At 33.0% G+C, this 7500-nt stretch overlaps 1 protein-coding gene across 1 annotated transcript in view; it reads right to left on the bottom strand.

Annotated features, from left to right (window-relative positions):
• Positions 1-4443: 4443 nt before the first annotated feature.
• Positions 4444-7500, bottom strand: part of LOC113800592 (protein O-mannosyl-transferase TMTC2) — a 48399-nt gene continuing 45342 nt past the window's right edge. Inside the window, exon 8 of the mRNA XM_070131564.1 lies at positions 4444-7500. This exon is cut by the window's right edge and continues 813 nt beyond it. The gene's annotated coding sequence lies outside the window, so the exon portion shown is untranslated.

Raw genomic sequence — 7500 nt, 5'->3', positions numbered from 1 at the left:
GCAATGATGGTGACGGTGAAAAATAACGATGATGATAATGATAAAAAATAAACAATGATAATTATGATAATTAAAATCATAATGATAATGATATTGGCGAGAATTATCATGGCGGTAGCGACTAATACAATACAATAAAATAAAATAAAATAAAAGATAAATCAGTAAAATAAGATGATAAATGTATTATTTTACAATAATCGTTTCTAACTCTAATGGGCTAGATAATGATGATCGGAATCATGAGGACAATAATGATAATACTGATCCTAACACTGCTGTTTATTCCGATCTTAATCATATCAATAATAAAATGGATTATGGATCATAATTATAATCTTATAAAAAAAAAGAAACAATAAGCGTAATTCTTGTTATCCCAATCACAATCATTACAAATCCTATCATTATTAGCATTATGATTTTGAAATGATAAAGGCGATGATAACAATGATGATAATGATGATGATGATGATAATGAAAATGATTATGATTATTATCACTATCATCATAATTGCAATTATAACTGGTCATAGTTATGATCATAATTGTAATGATAATAATTCTAATCATAATCATAATAGTGAATTATTGTAACTGTAATTGTAAATACACTTTTAACTGTAATCATAATTATCATTATAATCATAATGATAACTACACTCATAAGTATGGTTGTAGTTACATTGATAACAATAAAAAATATAAAGATGAGGATTATTTTAGTAACAGTAATAGCAATAATAATTCTGATGATAATAATAATAATAATGATAATAATAACAATAATAATGATAGTAAAGATTATGATAACAATAATGTTCATAAAACATTAATAATGACAACAATATTATTACAGATAATAATAATAATAATAATAATAATAATAATAATAATAATAATAATAATAATAATAATAATAATAATAATAATAATAATAATAATAATAATAATGATGATAATAAAATAATGACGATGATAATAACAACAACAACAACAATAATGATAATGATAATAATAATAATAATAGTAATAATAATAATGATAAAGATAATGGTAATCATGATAATAATAATGATAATAGTAAGGATAATGATAATAAGAATGATGATAAAAATAATGATAATAATAAGAATGATAATAATAATAAGAATGATAATAATAATAATAATGATAATAACAACAATAATAAGGATAATAGTAACAATAATAACAACAACAATAATGACGATAATAATAATAAAAATGATAATAATAATAATAATAATAATAATAATAATAATAATAATAATAATAATAATAATAATAATAATAATAATAATAATAATAGCAATAATAATAATAATAACAATAATAATAAGTATACTACTACTAATAAAGATGATAATGATGATAATAATAATATCAATAATAATAATAATGAGGATGATGATGATGATAATAATAATAATAATAATAATAATAATAATAATAATAATAATAATAATAATAATAGAAAAAAAATAACAATAATAATAATAATAATAATAATAATAATAATAATAATAATAATAATAATAATAATAATAATAATAATAATAATAATAATAATAATAACAATAATAATAATAATAATAATAATAATAATAATAATAATAATAATAATAATAATGATAATAATAATAATAATAATAATAATGATAATAGTAACCAATAGTAATGATGATAACAACAATGGCATCAATACAATGATAATAAAAATAATGATGATACAAATAACAACATTAACATGATATTAACAATGACGATAGTAACGGTAATGATCTGAGTGACAATGATAATGAGCATTAAGATTCTAGTAATAAAAAACGATAATGATAACATCTAGTAACAAAAGACTGATAATGATGATATAGATAATGATAATGATAATAACAATAATAATAATTCTAATAATAGTGGTTATAATGATTACAATAATGGTAATAGAAATGATTATGGTAATAATGGTGACGATCGTGGTGATGAATGTGATTATACCAACTATAATGATATGGTAATAAATCTGGCTAAGATAGTGATGGTCCCTTCTACTGATGATGATGAAAAATAATTGAAATACTGATTATGATATCATAGTTTTGACATTATGAATAATGAAATGTCGGTATCTATTTGCAACTGAAATAATCACTTATCTTTTTATTGCTGCGGTCCTGGGAATTTTGAAAAAATCTATTAAATCACGTTTTACTGATTAACTTACCTTTCCCATAATATCTCGCATCTGTTATAATTAGATTGAATATCCAAAGAAAGGAGAAAAAATAGAATCAGAATTCTCAGAGCTCAAAAATGATTCCTTCCAACCCAGCGGACCTCGCCTGCGGTCCGGCGTGGACCTGCCGAGCGAGCCACGGTCTCTTCGCTCTGGATTTGTGGTTTCTGCCATATGAGTGATTTCATTTGCTATGCTTAGTGTAATATGTTAGCATATCAACTGCTGTTGTTGTTGTTGTTGGGATCGGGATTATCATCTCATTTTCTTGTCATATTTAATATCATTATCCTAGTTGTTGTCATTTGTATTCGTATCATCAACTGAGTATCATTGTTATCATCATTAATGTCATTACCATAACAATGGCAATGTATATCATTATCTTTACTTACTGAATTAGCATTGTCACTGCTATTACCTTTCCTTCGCATCGCCATTTTATTTAATCTAATTTTGTTATATCCATAGAGCAGTTGGCTTGCATGTGATTTGCGTGATAGGTATTTCAGTCTTTAAAAGTTTGCAAAATAACCCTTTTTTTATTTTAAAATAGCTTGAACAAAAACAAGGAAATCGGAGATTTTGAACAAGAACAAAGAAACCAAAGCCCAAATTAATGCAAACATTTCTCCTGTGACATAATGTTTGTTTCCTGTTCGCGGAGACTGATTTAATTCGACACAAACTCGTCTCGGGCGCGAGGGCATGCAGTCAGCAGGGCCGCCTCGTCCTCGCTGACCCGGGCCGTCGCTCCTGACGGCAGCGAAGTCTTGGGCGCCTCTTGCCCTCGCGCCTCCCCGCCCACTCGGCCGACGAGCTCTCCTTCGGATGCTCATTTGGGGCGGAGGCTGTGTTGCGCTTTTCAGCAATGCCAAGATTTTGTTTTCTTATCTATCATTATATTCCCTTATTTCTATGACGGTATTCGTATAGCATTAATATTGCTTTTTATACATTTTTTCGAAATCAGTGTTCAATGAATACATTTTTGTGGATTCAATTACTATTTTAGTTTTTACTAATCAAGACGAAATTTTAATATTTTCATTATTAACATTTCCTTCTTAATTCTATTTCTCTACGATATTCGCCATCATTTCTTTTCTCCATTTAATCTGCTTTAAGTTTCATAATTGCTACATAGAGGTTCTTCGGAATTCATTCTGGCACGTGTGGGTCACAGAAACATCGGGGTACAAACAAAGTCTTTATTTCCTGCTGGCAAGAATCTAACAAGACAGGAATTAAACATGTGAGATGAAAATAAAGCAAGAGACCAAGAAACTACATTCTGATTTTAAAATGGATGAAAATAAATAGATAAATTTAGATAAAACAGAAAGATGAATAAAATGAATAAAAATTAATCATATATATATATATATATATATATATATATATATATATATATATATATATATATATACATATATATGTATATATATACATACACACACACATGCATGTATATATATATATATATATATATATATATATATATATATATATATATATATATATATATATGTATGTATATATATAATATATGTATATATAATATATGTATATATATAATATATGTATATATATAATATATGTATATATATATAAAATATATATATAAAATTCATATATATATATATATATATATATATATATATATATATATATATATATATATATATATATATATACATATATATACACATACACATAAACATGTGTGTGCATGTGAGTGTGTATATAATATATGTATATATAATATATGTATGTATGTATGTATGTATATATATATGTATATATACATATATATATATATAATTATATATATATATATATATATATATATATATATATATATATATATATGTATATATATATGTATACATATATATACATATATATATATATTTATATATATATATATATAGACACACACACACACACACACACACACACACACACACACACACACACACACACACACACACACACACACACACACACACACACACACACACACACACACACACACACACACACACACACGCACACACACACACACACACACACACACACACACACACACACACACACACACACACACACACACACACACACACACACACACACATACTACATATATATATTATATATATATATATATATATATATATATATATATATATATATATATATATATATATATATATATATATATATATAAATATACGTACATATACGCACATATGCATATACACATATATATATACATGTTTGTATATATCCATAATTTAAACCAGAACATACAACATAAATAAGAAAAAATAGGTCATATCACCACAAGGAAAGACTACACAGAGACCGAAGAGCAAACAAAAGGCTCCCGAGACAGACTAAAAGGAGGAGGAGGAGAAGATGGAGAAGGATGAAGAAGATCAGGAAGATGATGATGATTAGGAAAGGAGGAAGAAGGGAATGACGAAGAAAAGGAGGGAAAAAAGTAGGATTAAGAGGAGGAACAGGAGTAGGAAGATAAGGATGAGGAAGAAAGGAGTAAGAGGAGGAGTAAGAGGAGGAGAAGAAGGAGGAGGAGGAAGCTGAAAAAGAAGGAGGAGGAGGAAGCTGAAAAAGAAGGAGGAGGGTGGTGGTCCAGGATTCGGGACGCAGCCCACAGGATATTTTGATTGAGGGAGAAATAAGTGAGATCGGAGGGCGAGCGAGGCCGGGGTGGGGGTGGGGGTGCGGTCCCTCCAGGGGGAGCGGGGCTGATCGCTGGGTCATCAGTCGTCGGTTGATTCAGTAAAGAGAATAAATAAAGCTGCGTTTGAGGATCTGGCCCGCCCGCCCGGTGGCCCACACGCCCACGTCCTCCGCCCTCGAGACGTCGCTGGCCAACCGACCGTAGACACACTACTTTTGATTTTCTGTCACTCCCCATCGGGGAAAATTATTATTAATATGAGGCGTCAACTCTTACACATCTAGGAAACATATTTACGTAGTCTTTGGCATATCATCTACAAGGCATTAGAGAACATCGTTTCATCACAATAAAAATCATCTGTGACTTGACAGCTTTTCCTCAGCTCGGCAAAGGAGGCCGCAGGCGGCTTCTCCCTGACGCCGTCCGCTGGCGTCGACGTCGTCCTGCCGGTCGGGCGCCGCGGCCGCTCCCGACTGCTGACCCGCTCCACTGCCTTCCTTCAGCACCACTTCTCCTGTGGCCCCGGGGGAGCTCCCTCCGGCCCGCCCGTCGAGGCCGCCGGCAGGACGGAGGTCGGGCTGCGGCTCCCTCGCGCCGGCGCTGTCTCGCCACGCCATTCGCCTTCCCATCACCGGGAGCTGGAACGTTACCGGGTTGGCTCGTCGCCCTCGCGGGGCGGCATCACAAAAATCAAATATTGCACATTTATATATAAATATCTAAACAATGGAGTTGGTTACGTCTGACTATACAAAATATTAATATCCAATTTGAATCACTGAAGACAGTCGGGGCTGTTGTACAATGATGCATGACAGGTTTTGATCAAATGCTGAATTGTTTCTCTATTTTACTTATTCAGTGGATGTTGCTTTCCAAAAATGTTGTTTTCTTTTTTACCAAGACTACTGACGCCACGGTGCTCACAGCTGCCACGTGCAATCAACTCACAGTTTACAATTATATAATTGGTGACATATCATGCCGTTGCCACTACGAAGAAAGTATATTCTTATATAAATTTTACGAGTTGCACAACAAGTAGTGAGCACCGTAGCCAGATAAAGGAGGTTGGGCGCGCTGGGTTTTACAAGGTCACCTAATTGGCAGGAAGGACAACGTCTCGTCCTCAGGGCTAGAACGCTGTCCAAAAAAGAATAATAATAAAAAAAGAATATATGCTCCCTGACCTCGGCTTCACTTTTCAAACATTCATTTCACTAAAAAAACGACTACCGGAGCAAGAAGTCATCCCTCCTGCCACACGGCGTCGCAACCTTCCTTGGTCGCATGTTCTAATGTTCTCACATGTTCTCATTCTTGTGTACTTCCACATGCTTGAGTCCAGCACACAATACAACCTTTGAAACATGCTGTACAGAACACAGCGGCGGCCCAACCTGTTATATGATCACAGTTTATAGTAATACTCATTCTGTTCTAGATGTAGATGAAATGGGTGATCCCCTACGGGTTTACTGCCGGTTTATAAACTATATGACTGTATGGAACGCCTCTGACAACTAACGTTTAAGTGAGTTCGAAAAAAGATCAAGATCACTATCACCGAAATTTTGTCATAGCTGTAAGCGGCGTTTGTTTTTTTGTATTTTTTAAAAACACATTTGCTCGTACAAACGAAATGTACTCATCAACCAAACATATCGAAGCGATTCCAAACTCCGATCCACACAGAATAAATGTCAGTTGGTGTCTTTAGATACAACAAATAAATAAAAATTGGATAATATCACTCAGAACATCGTAGAAGGACAAGGAGCGCGCAGGACATTTCTAGTGAAAAAAAACTCGCAGGAGGGGGGGGGGACGCATACCACAGAAAGAATCACAAAAAAGGGAAAACTACTGAACTGTCTCAACTGATGGTACCCGTCCACTTGATTATGAAGAGATAGCGTTGTAAATGATAATCATTAAGGAACAACTGGATACGAGAAATGACCGAGGGATTTCTCTCTATTTTTCTCAGAAATGGGAAATCCCAGCCTGAGCTGCATAAGGTTTCTTTCGTTTTTTTCTTGTTTTTCAGGAAAAAAGGGGGAGGGGGAATGGGAATATCGGGCAGTTTCTGGGTAATAATTTTAAGATATGCCGGTGAAGGATTTTGGCACTGCTTCCTGATTTGATATGTGTTTGGCACTGAGGGAAGCTCTATTGACACTGACTTCGGAGGTGACGGAGCAAGATCTGCGGGTCTAGCCAAGCAGAGGAAGACGATTCGTTGTCACTCTGGAATGAACACTTTTCTTTAAGACTTTTCGTGTCTTTTTCGTTGCCAAAATATCATGAAAACTGCGCCTCTCTCTTGACTGTGGCACGTTTTGCGTCGGGGTTCTAAGATCATTTCTTTTCCCACTATACGACTGTTCTGAAACACAAGGGCTTGCTTGAGGCTTTCGAATTCATCGTCCAATATGAAAGGTCGGCCAACAGCGTCGAATTCATCCTTGGCTCACAAACTGACCACGCCGATGATGTGAGGTTGTGGTGCGTGGACTCCGTCGCGTGTCCG

Source organism: Penaeus vannamei, chromosome 16 (assembly GCF_042767895.1).
Source record: "Penaeus vannamei isolate JL-2024 chromosome 16, ASM4276789v1, whole genome shotgun sequence".
Lineage (NCBI taxonomy): Eukaryota > Metazoa > Arthropoda > Malacostraca > Decapoda > Penaeidae > Penaeus > Penaeus vannamei.
The sequence above is the reverse complement of the archived record's forward strand: the minus strand, read 5'-3'. Positions and strand labels throughout refer to the sequence as shown.